The 25,277-nt window shown below is 42.1% G+C and overlaps 1 long non-coding RNA gene across 1 annotated transcript; it reads right to left on the bottom strand.

Annotated features, from left to right (window-relative positions):
* Positions 1-7,400: 7,400 nt before the first annotated feature.
* On the bottom strand, positions 7,401-16,149 carry LOC125302085. Its single transcript, XR_007194834.1, has 9 exons — positions 16,055-16,149; positions 13,943-14,026; positions 13,808-13,855; positions 13,402-13,503; positions 12,947-13,317; positions 12,720-12,767; positions 12,323-12,481; positions 8,225-8,316; positions 7,401-7,786 (listed from the first exon to the last, which is right to left on the bottom strand). It is a non-coding gene; the product is annotated as an uncharacterized LOC125302085 (long non-coding RNA).
* Between the last annotated feature and the right edge of the window lie 9,128 nt (positions 16,150-25,277).

Below are 25,277 nucleotides of genomic sequence, written 5' to 3'. Positions count from 1 at the left end.
AGCTGGTGAGCATGTTAACTAGTGATATTTGCATAAAATCAGTCAATATTCAACAAGACCCTGTCTACTTCTTAAGAGCACTTTGCTCTGCCCCTGGAGTGCCAGAGGTTCACATTTTCACAAAGTGTTTGCAAGTTAAACAACATGTAGCCTGCAGCAGGAGCTGTTAGTTGATTTGGGGAGGGCGGGTTTTACTTTGACAGAGTGATTGACGGGACGAATAGTCTCATGTCCGTGGCAAAGTATTCACTAACAAAGGCAACACCTGTGCTTTTGCCGAGTCGTCGCTGGTAGAATATTTGCCCTCAGTTCAGCAACGAAACAAAGCATCTCGTTTAAGGAAGACTACTGTGGTGGTTTAGAGCTTTTAGACTGGGCGCATAGTAACTTTGATGGACAAAGGATATGCCAAACGAACACTGGAGGTTGCAATGGATGAACTGTGATGAACTGCCCTACTTGTGATTGTTTAGAGATTTTAAAGGTTTTATAACAATGCTACATCTTCTTTGGCTATTCTACAATCTATTCACCTTTTCAGCACCAGTAGGCTACTTTCTGTGCAGCCGCACACACACAATCAGGCATGCCAAACAAGCACACACAAAAGTTTCAAGAGTGGGGGATGGAGTAAAATATGGAGACAAATTGAAGTGTGATTTATTTTCGCGGAACGGATGTACAGGACTGAACGGCGGTCATATTTTGTAGGCCTACCGCTATGCGGTACATCTAGTTTTTCCACAGCAGCTAAATGGTTTTGGAAACAGACTGTCTGTAGTGATCTTACCCTGCTTTTCACCATCTCTTAAAGGTTGTATCAGAGATGGCTGGGTAATGTCACTTCTGTTGACGTTCAAACAAAACAGAGCTAGCTCGCTACTCCCTCCCCCTCCCTCCCTTACAATTGAAACTCTCCTGAATGCGCATGTCGTCATTGGTTGGAACACTTTATTTTGCCTTTGAGTGGTTGGCAACACTTGTTGGTAGCAAATGTTTTTGTGTGCAGATGTCAGGGCCTAAGCTGCCTACAGAGATGCATTTTTTTGACGGCCTGCTCATGGGGCGGGCAGCTAGCGGATCATTAGGAGAGATTAGATGAATGTGATCATTTATGTTTTGGGCAATCGCCGATACAACCTTTAAAACAACAATATGATGCACTCATCTTGCAAGCTGGCAAAATTGAAATGTCACGTTGATAGCCTATGACGTCACCTACAGGCAGCAGCGCAGGTAGACGTGGCTACCACCTTTACTTCTATATTACTTTAAAAAAAATGTATTCTCGAATAATTGATTCAAACGTTAATTTTTAAATGTTTATAAGTAATATAAAAAGTAATTGATAATTTAAATGGCCACTCAAAAGGGCCCTTTGGACATTCCTAGGCAAAGGGACAGGGGCTGAGGGACCCATAGAGCCCCCCCTCTGCACGTGCATGTTACCCACATAACAAATGAACAGGAAAACAGTAAAATGTAAACCAGCAATAGTAAACTATTACTATAACCTCAAACTCCATGCTATTATACAATAAAGTAGCTTGGTCAAATAAGTTCATACCACGGATGACTTTATAGTTCAGAGCCCTATTTTTACTACCCCTGCTGTCTGTACCACGTCCATTACGGACACCATCACTGGCACCTCCAGCTATGTTGGGCAGAGGGTCAAAATAAGCATAGGACACTGTTGTACACACAAAGACGCACCGTGACCATCATTGTCAATAGACGATTGATCATAATCTCCAAAAGGCAGATATTCTCCTTCAGAATCAGAAGGATAGACCCAAGACTTCAACACACACTTTTTTTTTTTTTACATTTGGTGTATTTCTACTTCAATTAGTGCATAACTATGGCCTGCATCACTTCCGCGTCATTACAAATAAATGCATGTCTTCTTTGTGTGTTTCTCGCATGTAATCTAAGTACTTCATGAAAACTTTGTCCATCAAATTTGGGCTTGAATTGAAGCTCTGGATGTCTGCCAACTGTGGTGGAGAAATGAGATTTATCACCGTATTTGGATCTATCGTCTTTTTTAAAATCAGTGACATTGTTTGTCACTATTTTGCGACTTTGGCGCTTAGAGGGTTAAGTTCAACGTTGTGCTCCTGCAGTAACACCACACTTGAGCCGTAGCCGTTTGCATTAGTGCTAATAACAGTTTTCCTGTTGGCCTCATAAGCGAAAGCAGGGGCTGACACCAACATCATGGCCTTGACCTTCACAAATGGTCTTGGTCTTGCACCTCACTCCAAACCCAGTCATTCTCTCTCTTCAGCAGGTCAGTGATTGAATGCAATTTCATGGAGATTTCGTGTCGGTAATCGCCTTCACTTTACTGGGGTACGGTTTCAGGCCCTCTCCACTGATGTGGCCAAAGTACTGGATTTCCAACTTGCCAAAATGGCACTTGTATCACGGTCCCTTGAACTGACTTGTAGCCAGGAACTTGCCTATGTGTAGCAGGGCGAGGTTTTTGGAAGAGGGACAGCGGCACTAACAGCCAATCACTGTAGCCAGACTACGCCACCCTGGGCCTAGCACCCAGGGAATGAGTTAAGAGAACACACAATTGCACACAGGTTCGTATACACGAGGCAGAGACGTGAATTCCAGGGAAAACATGACCAAGTTTATTGAACTGAAGCCAGGGAAAAGGGGGGATAGCTGCAAAAAGACAAGACTAATCGGAGTTAGGAAAGTAAACATTTATTATGTTGTCTTGTTGCTCTTTTATTTTAAAATTGATCACAACTAACAGGTTCCATAGGGGAGGCATGATGGAGTGGAATGAGCAAGGCAGGGGCTTACCTGGGGAGCAGGATGAGCAAGGCAGGGGCTTACCTGGGGGAGGCAGACTACTGATAATGTGCCCTAGAGCCCACACACATAAGCACGCACAGCAAGAAAGCTCAAATAGTAACACCGCAGACCACAGCAAACATTCTGATAATTCACACCAAAATGTGCATCTTTACTGCACCCCCACTAAGTGACTGACTAGCCTCCTGCCAGCAAGAACCCTGCCTGCCAAATTAACAAACAATTGAAAGTTGTTGCTCCCAGACTCTATGGATAGACAGACACTTGATAACTAAGATAAAAGTAAAGGGAGACGAGACGACACCATTTGCCCAAACATCCATTTATTTTAGAGCTATACATACCCATATTCTTCTCTATGCCAATTTTCCCACTGACAGCAGATGAGGATCGCATATCCATCCATCTAGGGCTACAGCGAAATGGAGTTCAGCTAAACCAAGCACATTTTAGTCTACAACATTAGGGCAGCAACATACCTGATGGTCAGTAGACCGAGCCTCTTGCTGTAGAGCTCCTAAAGTAGCACATGGTGGGCCTAATTGAATGATTGGCCCCACCCACTCATTAGCAGAGGGGCCAGGAGACCAGGAGGAAGGAGCAAGCAAGCAGACAAGGTCTGCCTGCTACATATGCATCGCCGCCCGGGCTGGTGACAAATGACCAATCGTGGCCACTGTGCTAAGCTATTGAATGCAGTCTGTGACATGACAGTAAAGTGAATAACGCCAGACATAAATATAGTGAGTTCAATCGTGAAACAAATGAGGATGACAGATGAAGAGAAGCACTTTGAGTACTTCAGAATGTCTGCACACCAATTCGATGACCTACTTCCTCGGATCAAGCATCAAGGTGGAACTTGCTCGGAAATTGCCCTCGAACTCATCCATGTCTTCCTGTTTCTGCTTTATCACGCGCCGTTGAAAAAATAGTGGTGCACAACCTCATGTTGTGTGCAACAGGTCGGGAATGGCGACTGTAAAAAAGCCTTAATGTCTGCACCAGTGTCTATTTTAAATTCCACAACACTGCCATTTACAGGTAACTCCACAAGCCACTCGTTTTCTGAATCAGGCTACTCAATGACATCGGGTGTAGCCTCCATTACAGCGCCAAGGAAAAATGCATCTTCACTGCTCGCCATACTGCTGAACATAATAGCCACTTCTTTCAGCACATTTGGCATGCTGCCTCGAAATGTCCTAACTTTTTGCACATTCTACATCTCTTGTTCTTAGCTGGGCAGAGATATGTCGTCCCATGCTGGCCATTGCAATATGAACAGGCATCCTTAGACTCCCCAGATTCGTCCTTTCTCTGCCACTACCTATCGTTTGTGTTTTTTTTCCCATGGAACTAGCATCTCCCTTGTTTCACAGCATCCACTGCACATTCCGCATGCAAACTCACGCTCTGTTGTTTTATCTGTTTACTTTTGCGAGGTATCTAAATAGACCTCTGAAGTTCGCCTACAAAAAAGAACCAAAACGGATACCGGATGTCAAAGATGGCAGCATTTTTGTAGGTGAACTTCAGAGGTCTATAGCTTTCTCAAGCGACAGTTCTGGGTCTTAATGAAGCTTTTGGAAAATCTCTGTGTCTGAAATGCCAATCGCAATCCTGTCCCTAAAATGATTATCTTTGCTTCTCCCGAATTCGCAGTACTGTGCTAGCTCATACAAACTTCTGAGAAAGGCTTCAACAGACTCCCCGGGCTTCTGCACTCGCCTGTGAAAACATGCTTCTCATGTTTGACGTTCCTCTTAGGCACGAAATGTTCAACAAACTTCTCTATCACAGTGTCATTGTCAAATTCTGAGCTTTCTTCATCATCATCATCGCCTTCGAAAGTTAACTGTCGGTCGAACACAAACGACTTGTATATAGCCTCCGCCTCTGGCTTTAACATCTGATCATCACTGACCAAGCTGTAGAGTGGGTAAACAGTTTCAAGTTCCTGGGTACCATCTCCTCCAACCTCAAATGACCGATCGCAAGCCCCGCCCATCGAACGCAGATGAGCCAATGGCAGTAGCTCCACGCAGGCAGACACACTCCGACACAGGGGGTCAAGAGCGTGCAGATTAGCTTCGGCATGTTAGCATACGCCATTTTCAAGTATGGCGACGCATGGAGCATTTGGAACCAGCTCCGTGCACGAAAGTCCGTGTTGGGCACAAGCTCTCATGCGCGTACATGTTGGTGGGCAGGTACCTATCCGGCGGCTACAGCCAAACGTTATTCAATGCGTATTTCGACGCGTTGTTCTCAACCCATAGCCGCCCCCTTTTGAGCTTGCCAGAGGCTGAAGCAGTAGGCTACTACATTTAAACACAATTATTGCCGCGAGGCATTCCAGCCTACGAATTTAATAAAAAGTAAACCATGCATAATTAAAAAATAACTCAATTTAGGCTACTTCGCTACGCAATAAGGTTTCCATTAGAGCACAGCGCACGTTCAATGAATGAGTGAAAGGGACTGCTTTGTCTCGCAATAAACAGCTGTAAATTCCAACACTTTTTCAACTACACGAAACTTTACAGTTATCATCAAATACCCCCTAGATTTAAGTGCCCATCAGTCTCAACATTTAATATAATAAAAGTCCAAAAGTAAATTAAATCCCATACCAAAACCGAAAATCGTCTGCTTTTGATAGCCTATATGCCGCTCCAAACAAAATGCAAGTCTCATAATAAAACGCACAATGTCAGAAATAAAGGTCTGCCTCGAATAAGCCTACCCCAAATAAATACCTGTGCTTTGCGCAGCCTAAGTAAATAGCAGACCCCGGACATAATTAAGGATTTACGGAAAGCATGCAATCATACGATGTTGGACGCCTGGCGATGCTCTGGCCGTCTACTGTGCCTCTGACTCCGATGCCTCATTTGGATGGTAACTCGACAGGTGAGCGCGAAGATTGGATGTCGTGGATGCGTAAGTAAACTGTTTTTTGCTGAGTCCGCAGACTACATTCTCTTTAATGGTTACTTTACCATCTGCGGTGTACAACCCAAAGTATTTCCAGACACCACATTTTAGATGAGTTGGGGACGTAATTGTCCGCTCAGGCTGGCCGTTCTGTGCGTTATCTTCCATTTTCTAAACAGGGTGGCTATTGAGGGCTCTGGCTCCAGTCATTATTGTGGCTACTGGCTATAATTGGCTTGATTTGGTCATGGGCCAACGCTAGAATACGTTTAGAGCATTTTGAGATGTTCGAATGCATATTTGCAGCAGCAGGACGGCAGGCAGACCGCTCTTAGTTAGAGCCGCTGTTATCCAATTAAATTAAGTTGCGCTTCAGGGCGACTCCACTCGGACTCCACGCGCGTTCCCGAGCAACTTTTTCTTCTTCTTGTTACGTGGCAAGCAATGTATGTGCATTATCGCCACCCTCTTACTGGAGGACGACTCTATATCCAATAAAAATCGACGTTGGTCCATGCGTCATTTCCAGCTTTGGAACTTGGCGCATGGTCAGAGCCGACTGGCGCTGGATCCGAACCCCAGTGTTCAAGATGGCGTTGACTATGAATTGGCCGGATTTACTAGCCTAGCCTCCACCATACATTTGTATGGAGGGCGTTACTTAGTCACTCTCTCCAGTTATATACCTCCATGCTCCGACAGCTTCAACTTATGGCTCCATAGAAATGCGTCGGGAGGAGCTGATTTTTGTCTCGTTTTATGGGATTTTATAGCAGACTTGAGCAAAATTCTAGAATTGAATTGAAACTGGCTCTTAAATTCCAATTCAATTCTTGAATTTCACTTGCATTTCAATTGAGGTATCAAACAGGAAGCAGAATTGCAATTCGAATTGTGCACAACCCTGTTTTATAGTGATGTGAGTTGAAAAGGCACTGTGCAATGTGACATCAGAGTGACGTCTTTTCTATGTCATTTTTGGACGTCCAATTTTGGTCCACTGAAGGGGTTGTTTTGTAATGCCAGGTGACGTCTTTTTTTGACGTCTACCTGCACGTCTAATGTTCACGTCCATGGGACCTCCATATAAGGGCTATTTATAGTCCAAATGTGGTCGTTTTAAACGTCTTTTCAACATCAAATTTAGACTCATTTTAGACATTGTTTTATACTACTTCTGTAACTTTCAAGAGGTTGGGGGACATGTTTTCTGTACCAGTTAATCTTCCTGTAGCTTTGTTTAGCTCAGCAGCTAGCTTGAACAGGGAATGGATTACACCTTTGTGTGAATCTCCAATTAACACCTAATGCTGAGACAATCAAATGGAGTTTTTGGACAATTATCTGTAACAGTATGCCACCTTCTGAAATGGGACTAGATCATTTTCCAAAAACTCCATTTGATTGTCTCAACAAAGATAAGAGAAGCATACAAAGGTGTAATGGATTCCAATTCAAACTAGCTGCTGAGCCAAAGCTAAAAGAAAATTAACTGGCGCAGAAAACATGTCCTCCACCCTCTGGAAACATGAGACTAAAGATATACACATACACAAACAAATAAATCATTACATCTTTATTCAAAAACAAATGGGCCTGAATGGCATCAGAAGACATATCAAGCATAATACAGTTTAAGCAGAATTATGAATGAATAATAAGATTTTATTTGAATTGAACTCTTTTAATTTAACTCTTTCAAAAATCCTGTGTGAGTGAGTGTGTGTGTATATATATGTGAGCCATCCAGTGACTCATGTAGTCCAGTGTTATAAACAAATCTTGACTAAATGTCAACGCTTCTGTCGCCACAACACTGGTGAGGTGGAGGTCGATATCATTTAGGACTGTCTCCGTCATTTAGGACTGTCTCCGTGCATGGAGTGAGGGGGCTGGCTTATCAGGGCGTTGTAAATCCTCCACCTCCACGTCTGCGGCGCGTGCTTAAGGTGCTCGTTCGCTTTGATGTTCTCCTCGGTGGCTGTGGGATCGAATTTCATGAGCCCTTCTGCACAAGCAGAAAAAGACAAATGATTATGCAAAGGCAATCTGCAGTTATACACCCAAGTCCCCAAATTTGTAAGCAAAAATATGTCTCCTGTGCATCCACTACCAATACTGGATTAATACAAAACCATCTAAGCAACTATTAACTGTAACACTAAGGCTGTCTACAAGAAGGGACTAAGCAGACTGTACTTCTTGAGAAAGCTTAGATCCTTTAAATCGTAACTCACGCCAAAATGCGGTCTTTTTGTGAATGTACTCGGGTCAAACTTTTGTTTAAAAGCACAATTAGGATGGAAGCGCCACTTAAGACATTACGTATTGTCATTTTCAGGTCTAATGGCATTTTGAATGGGAGTTATAGGATGTGATCATACTATGCTACATACTATGCATTGTTTTTTAAATAAAGACGGGCCCACATGAAACTTGGGCTTACCTTGTATTGCTCTATAAAGATTTGTTCCCTCTAAAGGACGTTTCCCCTTTTCCTTCAAATTAAATTTGGCCATGAAGCTGTTGGTGAAGAGCCTAAAGAAAAATACATTTCAATAAATGAATGTGAAGGATATATGTAGGAATAACATTACAAATGCAATAAATCCTTTACACTAGTTGATCAGTGTCCCCTAGGGTGGTCCTCCTTGTATCCCTCTACTTATCTCCTTGTCCACAGCTGGTCTACAGTTAAGCTCATAAGTTTACACACCCATGTTAAAGTTAAAAACTAAAAAGAGGAATGAAAAAAAAATCATCTTTTGTAAATTGATCTTGATGCCTTAAGCAAAAAAATAAGACAAATCCAACTTTTAAGGACCCCAATTTTCTTTATGAATGAATAATGTATAGTAAATACATAAATGTTCTTCCTTAAAATACAGGGGGCATAAGTGTACAACCCCCATCTTTAATTCCCATAGAGGCAGGCAGATTTGTATAGTTATTTCATACTGTGCATCCTGATAAAGTTCCCTTGGCCTTTGGAATTAAAATAGCACACATCACATACCCTTAAACATACCTAGAGATTGACATGGTTTTATTTCAGTTAGCCTAATAGCTGGTTTGATTTGCATTGAAATATGATCTTATGGAAAGCACCCCATGTCAATTTCTAGGTATGGTGAAGGGTATGTGATATGTGTATGTAGGGCAATTTTACATTTTTATTCCTCTTTTTAGTCAACTTTAGCATGGGTGTGTAAACTAATGAGCACAACTGTATAAACGTCACCTATTCTGACATGCTCATGTAGATACCTGTCCACCAATTCTTGAAATTTGCAGCACCTGTTGAAACTAGATGTACCGCATAGCGGTACAAAATATGACCGCCGCTCAGTCCTGTACATCCGTTCCGCGAAAATAAATCACACTTCAATTTGTCTCCATATTTTACTCCATCCCCCACTCTTGAAACTTTTGTGTATGCTTGTTTGGCATGCCTGAGTGTGTGTGTGCGGCTGCACAGAAAGTACCCTACTGGTGCTGAAAAGGTGAATAGATTGTAGAATAGCCAAAGAAGATGTAGAATTGTTATAAAACCTTTAAAATCTCTAAACAATCACAAGTAGGGCAGTTCATCACAGTTCATCCATTGCAACTGGATTGATGAAAGGTCACTTACACCTGTAGGCTACATTGTATTTGGGAAAAGCAAAAGGTATCAGCATAATGTTATTTATTTATTTATTTTTTATGTATTTATAAACAAAAACATCTCTGTCAGTTCCATGCCGTTTTCAACAGCTATCAAAAACAAAGGTCATTTTGGATGGATGGATTTTTGTGAATGTTTCTTCTTCTACATAAGATTTTAGTCATCTTTAGTTCATGTAATACTTTATTGTCAATGCACAAATTAAGTAACAGTAGTCTGAAACGTTATTGTTAATGCACAAATTAAGTAACAGTAGCCTAGTCTGAAACGAAATGCTGTTTTACATCTAACCAGTGGTGCAAATAACTGACATGTCCAAATGGGCCTTGATGAAATGCGCCGCTAGACTGTTCATACACATTTTAACGGGCCAAAGTTGAAAAGCTTTTGTCCGTTATTGTTAGTGCAAATATAGGCTGATTCATGTTCCCTTGCATTGTTTAACTGAGGTCCATGGCTAGTCTGGCTTTCATCAGACCAAGCTCAATCTTTTAAGAAATCAAAAAAAAATAAATAGCGGGGCAGATCAGGCTGGGTTCACCCAGCCTAGTCCATAGGCACCGATATTGTTTAATTTTCCGATTGAGATATACACGCTCTGGCTATTCTAAATGCAAAAAATGCATCAGGGAGTTATGAAAAACGGTAACTAACAAACTAGATCCTAATAGAAAGTTGTTAGCTTCCCTAAGCTACAGGTAGGATTATAAAGGTAGGCCTATTGACAACATAAATTGTCAATAGGCTATGCTGGCGACACAAATAAAAATCTCCTTTGAAACCAATGGCTTACGCCTTTACAGTATCAAGCGGACTTAAACTGTCATATCGTGGCGAAAAGTTGTAATAACATTCACGCAGCTCCATGAGTCAAGGAAAGCGCGAATGAAGTAGCCACTTCTAAATGGGACCCACTACACAGTAGCTTAAGGTATTTTGCTAAAGCAGCCATAATGAAATGAAGGTGTCATTGTTTGGATACTTCACACACACATGCTTTTTAATTTCACAGACTACAACTACCAAGCTGTAATCAAAGCACATCGATTCCCCTCACACCCTGCACGCACTTAAAACAAAATAAACAGGCGTCTCAGTCTCACGCATGTATAGGCAAAACTGTATCAGACCGGTGTAACGTTGGTAAATCTTCCATTGCACAGAATGATTTTGTAGCACGTGCAATAAATGACAGTCGAAAGATACAAACAGTGCTGCTATCAATTTGCTTGGTATAACCGCATTTATAGTTTTCTACAAATGCAATCAATCAAATGCCTCCATCACTCAACCAACGCTTAACGGTAACATTACCTAGGTCCTTATTGATATTACAAGATTAACGTATTACCTGCAGTAAAACCAAGCATGTCCGAGAAACATCCTTAGATTTATTTTCGCTTCAAGAAGAAATGGGAATTACACTTCATGTGAACATCGCCCCTATCCTTATTAGATGTTCGCTGCGGTAAATTACAGTCCTTGTATGAAGCGCCCATTGTTTTTCCAACCCACTTTTAACTTCCAACAAAATTACGTCTCACTGCAACGATCGCCATCTAGTGGACAAACGACTACTTCAGCCAATACTGAAAATGCAGCCATGATGATGATGATGAATATTTATTTTGGCTTTTTTTTTAATCCTACTGATTTTCATTTTTTACTGGGGGGGCAAATCACAAATGAGTGATTATGAGCCAGGTTGATGTGGGCCCTTGAGACCAACATACCATAAAAGATTCACAGAGAACTGTGTCTGCCCTACCCTCCTTCAGGGGGGGTCCAGTCCATGGGGGGCTGCAGATGAAAACGAAAAATGACGGTTCCATGCTATCCATGTGGGGGTACATGCTCACCAAGTTTTGTGTACCCCGGTCTTTCAGTGTCCCGGGAATCCTTGTTGGTGTACGTCACTAAATGTACACATAAATTATTTTATTGTAAGGCCCCCCATGAACGAAAGTACACAAAACTTGGCATGCATTCAGAGGGTGTCATAATGATCCTACTCTTTTAATTTCGTGCAGTTTTGACCTTGTCAGCCAGAGATATTGAGATGAAAACTTTTTTATTTTTAACTAGGTGGCGCTATACATGAAATAAGTGGTAATGGGATGGGTTGACATGCACCCTTAAGACCAACATACAAAAAAAAAGGTGGACCTCCTAGGCCCTACGGTTCTCGAGATATTCACAGAAAACTGTCTCCGGCCACCTACAGGCCAGTTGGTGTATAGTAACATAAATTAATTTATTGTGTGGCCCCCCCATGAACGGAATTCCACAAAACTTGGCGTGCATACATAGGGTGTCATAATGATCCTACACTTCCAATTTTGTGCAGTTTTGACTATGTTAGGTCACAGATACCTTCAATTACACCACCTCATTTTTACTTTTTTGTGTTTAACTAGGTGGCGCTATACATGAAATGAGTGGTTATGGAATGGGTTGACATGGCCCCTTGAGATCAACATACAAAAAAAAAATGGTCCTCCTAAACCCTACGGTTTTCACAGAAATATTCACAGAAAACTGTGTCTGCCCTACCCCTCCTTCGGGGTCCAATTCAGCGGAGGGGCTACAGATCAAAACGAAAACGATGGTTCCATGCTATTCATGTGGGGTTACATGTCCACCAAGTTTCGTGTACCCGGTCTTTCAGTGTCCCGGGAATCATTGACGGAAATTTGGGCATGCTAAAAAAAAAAAAAAAAATCTGACTAAACCTATATGACCGCTGCCACAAAGCGGCGGTCATAATAAGTCCATAATAAAGTTGACTGACACTCCACAGAGGAATCTAACAGTGTGTGAGTGTACTGTATTATTTTATTCTAGGGAATCCATTACTTCGAGACTTGTAAAACCTACTAGGGTATCAAAGGTCTGTGCATCAGAGAGGCGTTGCTCCTGTAACTCAAATTCCTCCATGGTGTCAATCCTCTCGATATGGACAGCTGAAGAGACAGGCTGTGTTTCCTTCAGACGATTGCAGATATTGACCAGTAGGCTCAGGACTTTTCTGGAACACTGAAATAAATAAACACATTTATTGATTATAACCATGTTCCAATTAGAATAAAAAGGTTAGCTAGCTCACAATTGTTTTCGTAATCAGCTTCAGTGTTAGTAGAGCAGTGTTGAAGAAAGAAACCAAGCTACGGCTATAACTGAAAAGCAGTTTCTGTGGACAGAGAGAACAGTGAAGGAAAAGAGAAGGTGGTACAATTAAAAGGGTCTTCTCCACTGCCAATAGATCAATACTTACCATACCAAGGCAATGGGAAGGCCCATCTCCCAGTCTCAGTCACTGCATCTGAACCAAAAAAAAAACTGTTTTAAAAGTGATCATCAAATGAATTCTAAATTACATGATTTCTTGTTCAAAACCATATGTGCACTGTGTAATGTGAACAGGCAGCCTGGGTGATAGGATCACCACCTGAATAGCAAAATAATCCTAACTGAGCGTATTATGAATGCAGCCTAACTCACCATGCCTGTCATAGGGGTGCTGCTGAGATCACCATGCCGTGATCTGTCATGGGGACTGGGGGCATCACTACGGGATCGGGCATCACATCGCTGCGATCTAACATCATGTCTGGACCTGGCCGGGGGACTGGGGGCATCACTACGGGATCAGTCATCACTTCGCTGTGCTCTTTCATCAAGTCTGGACCTAGCCGGGGGGCTGGGGGCATCACCACGGGATCGGTCCTCATGTCTGGTCCTGGCTGGAGGACTGGGGGCATCACTACGGGATCGGTCATCATGTCTGGACCTGGATGGGGGATTGGGGGCATCACTGCGGGATCGGTCATCATGTCTGGACCTGTGCCGTGACCCGTCATGTCTGGACTTGACTGTACAAGATACAAGATTGATTTATTAGTGACATATGGTTATACAAAGACATATGGCAGTGAAATGAAGACTGTGTGCCTCACACCATCACGGTGCCGTGACCCATCATGTTTGGACCTGAAGGTGTGCCACAATCACTGTGCCAGGATCTGATGCTGGATCCACCACTGGACCTACTGCTAGACCTAGTAACATCAGGGATGTGATTGGCAAAGGTCAAAAAAGCAGGAAAATATGTGTAGCACGGAGTGACCCCCGCCCCTTCCCCCATAGTGTACTATAGTGTTGGCTACCGTATGCATTTACATCACCTACACTTCATTAAATTCAATTTATGGTAAGTATTGATGCATTGACATAATACATATATTTCAAACATTATAGCATATTACAATACAGCCTATAAAACTAAACAGACTAACCCCTACTTGTGGTCCAACCACTAAAAGTCAGCCACTACTGACGCTGTGCCCTGTCCTGCTTCTTTACCTGGAGCGATAGCCATCCCTCCCATGACCTCTTGCTGCATGTCGAGATCTTGAAAACACAGAATATTCATACATTTAAGAAGGCCTGACAAAATACAAAAGTAACTGTTTAAAGTGTGGTGTGATGAATACTCACCGAGTGTCGACTGGTCTCTACTCAGAGATGTGCATGCATCTTGAGAGTGACCTAAAAGGGAAGATCACCTCACTCCTTACAGCACTTGAGACAGAAAAAAAGGGTTAAACACCTTCAAGTTTTCATTCTCCTTTGCACAACAGTAAAGTGTTGCAGTAATAGCCTACAGCTTACAAGCACATTATGGGCTTTGAGTTTATATGACCCCTGACCGTGGTTACTGCCCATTGCATATGGCCAGAGACTTTTATGGACTTAAGTCAAATATACATCTTTTTCACCACTGACATGTAATATATGTAAGGTCCAACATGTAAGCTAATCACAAATGTTGGCCAACATGGAAAGGATCTCTATGGATATATAACAAAAAGGAGCAGAAACCAGTGTGTGGTGTGAAGTTAATTACTGGCACATAAGAGCATGAATAAATCAATGACACGCCGTTGCGTTGTCCACGTGAGACACCGTCTTCCCTTCACTTATTGCAATTTCCACATTACTATATTAGTCAGAGTCTGGACTAGCGTAGCCTACGCTTAGCTTTGCCTAATAATGAATCACGCTGCTTCGCATTTACACTTGCGTGCATGGCGGTGTTTAAAACATGACAGCCAAAGTCTAAGTAGCCTGTTTAACATCCAAAGACAGTCATTAGACTTCTCAAGAGTGAATAACAGTTAATAACATCACAGCGAGCCGTTTGAGACGGGAGACCAGAAATAAATCAATAGTAAAACGACTCGTCCACTAAACTGATTGCCGTTGACTAATTTTCATGGTCGATTACGTCGACTAATTGCAGCTGTGTTTGTATGGGCAGTAGTAAGTTAGAGCTTAACATCAGAAGGCAAACTCAATGTTACACAGCCCACAGAACAGAAGCCAATTTACAGCATTCAATGACCTTTATTTTATTTAAGTAGCTGCTAACACTCCGTTGCCTTCTTGTTCATCTCGTCGTTGTCGGGGAAAAAAACTCACATATGCTCAAATCACGGTCCATTTGTTTTCTTATCTCCTCTTGACGCCTAACCCTAAATAGACCTCTCCAGAATAAGTCCCGCCTCCGGAACTTCCGTATCCATCCAACTTCCGGTCGTCAAATGTCTATGGGAAATAACATGGCGTTTCGAAAGATCGTACCTGTCAAACTCTGTAGGTGACAAAGTAGAAACGCCCTCCTCCGCCCGCGTACATCGGAACTAGCTCCCGGTTAGCATTAATAATCGTTTACTACTTAAACGGCACTGACAATCAAAAAACCCAGTGGAAACTAGATGGCAGAAGTGTGTAGGCCAATCGGCCCACCATTTTTTTCTACTTCACCACCTACAGATGTTTTACCGGTATGATATTTCGAAGCGCCATGTTATTTCCCATAGACATTCGACGCCCGGAAGTTGGATGGATACGTAAGTTACGGAGGCGGGACTCATTCTGGAGAGGTCTATGTGTCTCTTCCCATTAGTAATCGCCGTGTCTTCCTTTAGCGTAACTTACTGCTAAAATGGCTGCCACCCAAATGTGACGAAGTTGCCTGAACACCAACACGAACTTAACGAACACGAACGCCGGGCGCCAGTTAGCAACAAACTAGTCAGTCAGAACTGCCACGCTGCTAACGGTACCGTTATAGGTGGAGTTTAGTGTCCCAAATTCCCTGTGGAAGATTCTACATGTCGTTAACAAGTGTTACCACCTGTTAACAAGTGTTTCATAGTTATTAATGTGCGCGTGACAAGTTTGCCGCTTAAAAAGTCAAGCTGCTAGCAAAGATCCATTAGAACACAGTCAATCATCTCTGCTGCTAGCTACCTAGCAGCTACCCTGTTAGCAACCTAAGATAATCATAGAAATGCGAACCAATTTGCAGGCTACAAACAGTTTACATTTATATTGAACGACATGTTCTCTCGTGGCCAGCTACAATAACATCGAAACTGAACATGAACCAAGACTTCTGTGCAGCAAGCTAACGCAAAACAAAAATGTGTGTCGTTAAGGCATGCTTGGCCATTCACTGCTGTAACGTTAACCACAGCAGCCTAGGCTAAACTACCTAACATAAGTACACATGGACATAGAATTCACTAGGCTTATCGAACTTACCTTCAATTTAGAGGAAAGCGATGGGTTATTCACCAGCAATGCAGGCTGACAAGCTGTGCCGTTATTTCCGTTATTACAGTGCATGAAAATGCACTGTTCTGTTATCCAAAGTCTTCTTCTACTGTTCTTCCTAGGCAACTTATTATTATTCCGCTTACAACTTTTCCCGCACGCAATTTCTCTTGAACAGTAGAATGTGTCAGTAGAAACTTTGTTCAAACTTTGTAACGTAGGTCTTCAAACGGACCAAGCTGCTATGTCTTTTCAACTTTGAAACTTTTATACTTTTTAAACTATTTAAGAAAACTTTTTAAAAATCCCCAAAGACTTAACACTGCCGATTGTGACATCATAATACGGCCATTAAGCAATTAGAATCCTATGCCAGGTGTTCAGGCCACCTGCAGCCTCAGGCTTTAAGCATACAATCTGGGTCAATTAAAACTACACATCCTATTCAACTGTTTCCTCTGCCCAAAACTGTTTCAAAATAAAAGTCCTCACTACAATAATCCACTGTTAAACAATTTAACCCATTAAACTACTGAACTTTTTACATTCAACTTTTAAACAGTCTACTTTTAAAGGAACACTCCACCCATTTGCATTAGGCTTTGCATTGTTAGAAACCCAGTCATACTTTTGAATGGTCATGCAACACTCTCTCATTTCCCCCTGAGACGGGAGAAATACGTATTCACCTCTTAACACTTCTTCCCACAATGATGCAAAAATCGTAATTTTGCGTCATTGTCGGAGGAAGTGTAAGAGGGGTGGATTTCTGTTGAGACTACAAGCGCTGGTTCCCACCCTTTCAACCCCGCCCATAGGGGGTTGGACCTAATGCGCTAACAGACCTATCACAGATCAGTGCCAGTGCTTTTGAATTCACTGGCAGAAAGCTGCAGAGACCTGCAGAAAACATGGCCGAAGGTACCGAATACGCAGACGGATGCAATATGGAGGACTGGAATTTTGAAGAAGATATGGTAGAAAAGGATGTTCGTGGCTATCTTTATGAGCCACAATATAGCGACGAGCAGCTGAGGGCTATGGAGGAACAGGAGGCGGCTGAAGCTGCTGCCACAACAGCCGACCTGCCTGCCGCGGATGAGGAGCCCGCAATGGCTCGAGCTGGGGCGAATTGGTGGTGCCTGTGCTCTAACTGTGCGCCAATGGACACAGAACAAGAGTCTGTCTGCTGCCGAGAATTCCAGCGATGCCAATTTCTTCTGGACGAAATCACGGAATCGGAAGATGACACGGAAACCCGAGTTTCGCACCCCATATGGATAGTGGCGTCCTGGAGACCTACTTTAGAATACCTAAGGTCAACTGAAAACGGCAGCCAAAGCCTACAGGGCCAAATGGACGTCTTTCTGTAAAGTAAGTTTATTTTCTTTGTTACTATGTCGAGGAGTAATCTTGCTAACACGCTAACGTGGCATGTTCATTGCACAAATAGCTTGCAGTTATGCTAGCTATTGTGGCACGCTAGGCTATAAGACCATCGCTCACTTTGTGCTCAATGTTTTGTCCAGACAATTTCTTCTAACAGCCTACCGGCACTTTCTTGAGTGGGTCCTACAAGGAGAGAGATTGGGCAGAGGTCGTCATGTCGTGTTACCTGCTTGTGTTGTGCTGGCTATCCACCAGAAATACACAGCTCCAGACGGCCAGTAATGCGGGCACCAAGAAGCGGAGGACTCTCGAGGAGCTATAGTTTCATTGTTTGTATATAGTCATTCAACAGTTGTATTGTTTGTATATTATAGTTATTTAATTAAAGGCTTAAAATGTACGTTGTTGTAGTTCTTTCTTAGTAGTGTTGCTCCAAGTGTATTCGAGTTATTGAACGACCAACATTTCAAAACTGGAACTACCTAGCTACTGTTGCCTCAGATGACAACAGAATGGTGGTCATACCTATAATTTCTATAAATTATTAAGTATTACAAGTATACATTGCATTATAAGCTTGTTGCATATCAGTTACCTCCTTCCAAGTTTATGATGCTAAACTTTGTTGAAGGCAGACAGGAGAGCACGAGTGACATTTTGTTTTTAATTCACAAAGATAGAATTGTATCATGAACATCAAAACACACAAATAAAATTATCCACACTATAAAAAAAGAGGTATTGACCCTGTGATTGAGTATGTATAGTAAGGTGCTCAATGGCAGTGCAACGGCCAAACGACATGTATGGGATTAAGGCAACACTGATACACAGAATAATGGCTTTCAATCTTGATTATGCTTCCTGTAATTTGTTAAATTAGATTAAATTCTATCCTCCCAGCTCTCCCCCATTTTAAGCAAAGGGTTTACTCCTTAGCAAACCATAACAAAACAGTGCTCCATCACCACATCTGTAGACTAAGCCACACAGCTAACTCAATGTAAGTAAGATAAACAAGGATGTTTATTGTTCTCAGCATTGCCAGCATTTTGTATAATATGATTGTCACTTAAAGGAGACTTGTGCATAACTAACGCAAGTATAGTTAGCTAACCGCTGCTAACGTGCTAGCATCATCACGTCAGAAAAGCATAGGGCTGTGCAACATTTATTCACCATAAATTAATAAAGTTGAAGTGGCTCTGCAATGTAGGCTATATGTTTCCGATTATTTGCAGTACCATGTTCCTTACACGACATGTCCCAGTGTCCTTGTAGTATGCATGCAAGTCTATCTAGCACAGCTAATATTATTATCAGTGAATCACACTCGCTTCCCGTCTGTCACCCAACAAAGCTAGATATGATTTTTTATGTGTTTCCATGTCATACTGGTCGCCAGCAGCCAGACCAATGGATACCTTGTCTTAGCTGAATTATTGAAGCTAAGCAGGTGTGGGCCTGGTTAGTACTTGGATGGGAGACCTCCTTGGAAAACTAGGTTGCTGCTGGAAGTAGTGTTGGTGGGTGGCCAGTAGGTGGCACTCTTCCCTCTGGCCAAAAAAATATCGATCCCAATGCCCCAGTGCCGTGACGGGGACACTGCACTGTAGGAGATGCCGTCCTTCGGATGAGACGTTAAACCGAGGTCCTGACTCACTGTGGTCATTAAAGATCCCATGGCACTTATCGCAAAGAGTAGGGGGTTCCCCGGTGTCCTGGCTAAATTCCCAACCTGGCTCATTCAATCTGGCCCCCTAATCATCCTCCACTGTAATTTGCTCATTCACTCCCTCACTCTCCACCTCAAGCTGGTGTGTGGTGAGCGTTCTGGCGCATAATGGCTGCCGTGCATCACCCAGGTGGGTGCTACACATTGGTGGTGGTTACTAGTGAGGTCCCCCCATCCATGTGATACGCGTTGAGTATCGAGAAAAGCGCTATATAAATGTAATGTGTTGTTGTTGTGTTGTCTTTCGATGGGTCCGAAATGAAATCAGGCCTGTGGCTCTCCAAAAGACCATATTGTGAAGAAAGCTCATCAGTGTCTGTTCTTTCTTCGCTGACTGAGGAAATTCAAGGTGTCTAAGGGGTTTTTTATAGTCCCTTTTAAAAGAAAGTTGTCACCACTGAAACAGTTTGACTCGGTCAGACGGGTGAAGTCAATGTCAAAGTAAATGTCAAAGTCAAGTCAATGCTATATTGCCAGTACGATGGAACATCGCCTGGAATTTGATTTAGTGCATAGGCTCATACAGTACGGACAGACAAAACATACAGTAAGCCAGTACAGCATACACAGCCCATACAAGACATACACAGAAGACAGTAAAAAATGCAAATGGCTAAAAATAAGATGTCTTAAAAACATTTACAGAATGCCTGAAGCCCTATAGTTCAATAAATGACTAAAATAAATAAAATAGATAAATAAAACAAAAGTGTCTTAAAACAGACTGACAATGAATGTTTCCCGATGTAAATGGAAAAGTCTTTTCCAAGACTCAAAAAGGTTTGTCCCCAGGAGAAGTACGAACCATTATTTTAACTAATTACATAAAAAAAAAAACATTATGAACTGCATCCACATATATCAGTAGCCCATAACTGTGAGACTGTTAAAATGGCTAACCTTCCTCCATCACAAACGTCTTAAAAGTGACAGGGACTCAGTTAGACCTAGACACCACCAAGACAGTGTTAAAGTGACAGGAACTCAAAAAGACCTACACACCATCAATACAATGTTGACATCAAAGATACGTGTAATAGTTTAGCTCACAGGCGGGATGGCCTAAACTTCAATTTTCAATGAATTGATAATATTTGTCGGTGTTGTTTTTGTTTCACCTCCCCTCCCCTCCAAAATCGGGTACCACCACATATAGAATCCAATTCTGTGAGAAACACTGTTCTCTTAAAATAATAACACAAAGAATGCAGTCTATTCATAGTTTTTATTCCTGTTGTGCATTAAAACATTCAGAAATGAGTTATTAATGAAACATGCAAGAATACTTTTTGGGTCCTCTCCATGCAGCATCTTGTAAGAAAAAAATAGGTAAGGTTTTCTCTTCTCTTGGATTGATGCAAAAGTCAGGTTTTATTCTAATGTAAAATGGTAGAAAGGTTCACAAAAGTTCACCAAGGTTCAAACTATGCCTGCCCTCGGCATATTCTCTGGAGTTCTCTCTCCTTCTTCGGGGGGAGCTACTTTGACCTGTCTGAGTGAACCACTAAAAGATACCAACTCAAGTCATTATATGCTGGTCTCAATGCAAATTAATAATCTGGCTTCTATCCAGATAGCCTTTTGTCCTACATATATGATAATTGAGTTAACCTCACACCTTTGGCTGGGATGGTTTTAATGGCTTACCCCCAAAACCCATTCTATGATCGTTGGTTTTTCACACCTCACCAAACAGTCTGGCCTGCCATCAGAACATCAGAACTTTACCTTGGTTAGAGAAATTATATCACTCATACAATTCGGCAGGATTCATTTCTAACTTGAACGTCTACTACACTGAATCGTAATTTGGAACGAATCATGAGCGTGCAGAAGAGGCAGAGATAGAGGCAGGTTCCAGCTAGCTTGTCACACCATACGTGCCCCCCCCCAAAAAAAGATACCTGACCTTATTTACAAAATTTGCGCTTTTGGTAAATGTAGGCTAGCCTAACATGTAGGCCTGGTCTTATTGAGCCTAAGAAAAACCTTTACATAAACTGGAACAGAAAGCCCCTCTTAATCACGTCAACCATCCCGTATCAAATAGCCTACCGCATGAAGCGTCTAACTGTTACAACACTGGCTGTAGGTTACGTGGGCTTATAGGGGTGTTTCAGACTTTTTAAAAGTTCTGGAATGAGGGAGATTTCCCTCCCGGGAATTTTTAAAAATTCTGGTGGCTAAACACACTATTTTAACACAGTTTGGGAAGGGCAGAAATACCTCTACAGAGCAAGCGGCTCTGACTCAAATTAGGTGAACATACCTTATGCGCATTATAACTTCACTGCCCATCCCGCAAAAAAGGGAAAGAAAAGAAAAAATAAACCAATGAGTTTATGTCGCGATAGAGAAAAACACAGTTATGGTAACTTACTAACAATAAGGATTTGCTCACAACACTCTAAATACATTGCACTGCTGTTTTGGTTGTCCCAAACTTTTAGATGATAGGCCTACGCACAGTCAAGGACTTTAACACCCGCACCAACCCGACTTGTCATGACGTGTCTTAGCCCCAAAAAGGTTGAGAACCTCTGTTCTACGCATTAACTGAATCCCTCTTCCAAACAGTGTTTTATTTTTTTGAAATAAGCCTACAGAGGTAAGCAAACAATTCAACATTTTAAACATGTGTAGACCAACATACCCTGACCGTAGAGGACAAACTCTCACTGCTGTCAGTGTCAGCATCACTGCTAAGAACAGTAGGCCTACGTCCTTTAACGTTACGGTTAAACTCCTGAAAAATATTAAGCTGATGCTGTTATTTTCTTTTCATGACTGAATGATTTAGGCTATTATGAACGAATGGAACGTTGTGTTTTTAAGCGCCAGAATTGACCCATCCAAAGGCACGCCCGAAAACCGCCACAGGTAAATCGTTATCATGTCATGATGCTACGTTTTCATATTTTATAGTCTATGGTTTCCATGCACACCATATTCCGGTTTTATATGGAATAATGGCAATATTCCGATTGCACATGAGTCAATAAATATAGGCTAGTTGTCACACAAGTTTTTTTTATAGGCTAATATTGAATGATTTCACAAATAAAGCCGTGAAAAATTGTACGCACAGTGCTTACAGGATTGCGCCTGCCGGCGCCACTGGATGAGGGGATGCTAGAGGAGGTTCCCAGTGACTCACCATTTATAAGCTCATGGTTGATGATGGAACTCTTGATTTGTAAAGGGTACTACATACCGCTCCCGACCGGTAGCGCGACAATGTGACGTCAAATTTGTGTCATTTCCTCTGTCACACAAGAAATTTCAGCCTCGCGTATAGATCACAGTCCCGCCCCTCCTCCGAGAGAGCTTAGTTTCCGGAAGTAAATTTCCCATTCATTTCTCCCATTGACGTTTTGGAAAAATCCGTATCTAAAGAGTTTTAGAGCATGTCTTAGGCTAATCAGCTACGGCGTAACTCATAAGCATACAACATATAATTTCGAGTGAAAAAACGAAGAGAAAGTCCAAAAAAAGTCAAAGGTACAAGACTGTGTACATATTTTTATTTCCGAGCGAAGGAACTACTCATCCCATAAACCACCGCGCCTCACTGAAAAATATAGGCAAAATCGCGAACCCTTTCCTCCAAACAATGATTTTTATATAGTTAATAGCAGTTATTTCAGGAGTAATCGTGTAAATAATAGTGTTTTGGTATTGAATGTTATATTTACCATCGTGTATTTTATATGTGTGTGTGAAAGCGGTTAACGTTAACGTTAGCAACATTGTGCAGTGCTTCGTATCTGACTGCCATCCTGATGCATGGACCGGTGCATGGTCTGCTCTTGAACCACCATATTCAGTTTATTAACTTGCTGTGAATTATTACACAAAATGTTCATTAAATGTACGAAGAAGTATTTCTAGGTTAATGATTGATGATATGGCTCGTACAGTATGAAGGCTACAGTAGCCTAGCTAATGTTAATTAGCATTACCAACCTCCCTGCAAAACTCACCACACAACCCGTGGGTTTGATAGGTCTTGTCCCTCATGCTGGCCCATACAAAACCCACAAGCTGACCCTCGACATACAACAGTCAATAATGTGACCCGATTTAAAGTAGTTTTCACCCCTTTGGACACTCTTGATTTCGTCCTTGAAACTTAAATATTCACGGGGCATGGACGGTTTGCTAACCATTTTACTGCAGTGTCTACCCGGTGGTAGCATCCAGCTTTGCTATCAGCTAGCTAGCTAGTTGAAAGGTTTAAGTTCTTAATGGGGATATACAGGGCTTTTTATGCCTCGACTAAGTTGATGTTTCATATAAACAACAATTCATGTTCATAGAAACAACAAGGTCACTAAAACATAATATATTTCATACCTGTGTTGCAGCATGTAGGCTAATGTTAGCTAGCGCCACCACTTCTCAATGAGACGTGGTCTGGGAACCAAACGTTCATTTTCTCGTATTTGAAAAAAATGCCCAGATCCGTTTATTGGGTGCCACGGATGTCTATCAAATGCGTCTGTGCATAGCTCATCATCGTCTTGCTTTCCCCCCTGTTCTGTGATTGGTTCCCTATCTGAGGCAAAAATTAGGGCGGTAGTTTCCAGGCTGCCTTAGCAACTTGAATCAAATCGCGCGCAAGGCAGCATGGGAACACCCAGGCTAAATGTTAGCAGCATTATAATGACATTCTAATGTCTGAAATGGCTACCTGAAAAGTTAAGTGTTCAAACTAGCATTTCCAGTGTTCTATTTGATGGTGTATTGGCCCTGACTAAGTTCGTGTGATATATAAACCACAATGCTTGTTGATACAAGTACCAATGTTCGTCTAGAAAGTTTTTATTCACGTTAAGATTTTCGCCATCTTTGTCAATAATTATCGCTGATAAAGTTTCAAACTATGACCTTAACAGCCTTTCCACCAATCAGAGGCATCACTGTGGGATTGTTCAGGATTGTGGGTAATGAAGTACTTATCCAAGACATCGCGAATAAAAGACATTTATCTCAAAACGAGGTTAGTGCCCCGTGAACTTTTGCCGTCTATATGAGCATACACAATCGCTTAGTACAGCCGTAGCTGGTTTTGAGTCTACCATGTGCAGTTTTTATGGCTTATACCCGAATTGTCAATGGAGAAATTGCATTGAATTCTTACTTCCGGAAACTCCTGTGGGCGGGACTGTGATGCTCTATAGAGATCGCTAAGACATGTGACCAAATGGACGGCAACGTCATCAGAACGCAAAGAATTATGGGAATGTTTGGCTCGTTTACATGGGCTAGCATAACAGACCAGTGTTGTAGCATGAAAATAATTTAAAAAAAATAGCGTGATAACAGAATACAATCCTACAAAATGCAGCGGGCTAAAGAAAACATTGTCGGACCATACCGCCTTAAACTAAATCATAATGCAAAGACGAGGTATGACGAAAAAATAAAGGGAATCAAAGGACTGGATCCTTATGAGCATAGCGACTGGTCAGGGAACGTCAACCTGCTGCCCAACTTCCAGCACCCATATATATACAACTACATGATATTAAGTGTTAGTGCGTACACGCACAAAGTTTTCAGTAACTTCAAGTCGCTGCAGCAGGCCCAGGTCTTTTTTACAGATGGGTGGGTCCAGGACCTGGTGATGGTAAAAGTGGGGCAGAAAACTGTCGTCCGTTCAAAGGTAAGCTTATGCTAATGTTTTAAGCACCACACTCCTCGTTCTCACTCATCTAACTGCATGCAGTCAGAATTCAACAAACCAACGTAACTTACTAAGACAAACACATCATGCATATGTTAAATGGTAAATTGTGAAAAAAATGACTCGTTTACTGCTCTTAATAAAAGCGATTTCTAGTAAAACACTGTTGTTGGAGCTACTGGTGCATGAGCCTTTTGGCGGGTGTCTGACTGTATGATTATGATATTATGATAATGGGCTGCATTAAGATAGAGGGGAGGGATGAATAATGTAAAGGTGATGAATGGTTTACATGTGGGGGCTGGGGGCAGTGTGTTGAAGGGAGTGAGTTTACTGGTGTTGTGGACAAAACAGTGTAGTATGCAGGTAAGCCCATCCATCCCCAGCCCACTTTCAAC

Source organism: Alosa alosa, chromosome 10 (genome assembly GCF_017589495.1).
Source record: "Alosa alosa isolate M-15738 ecotype Scorff River chromosome 10, AALO_Geno_1.1, whole genome shotgun sequence".
In the NCBI taxonomy this organism is placed as follows: Eukaryota; Metazoa; Chordata; class Actinopteri; order Clupeiformes; family Clupeidae; genus Alosa; species Alosa alosa.
This window is presented reverse-complemented; position numbering and strand designations above follow the sequence as displayed.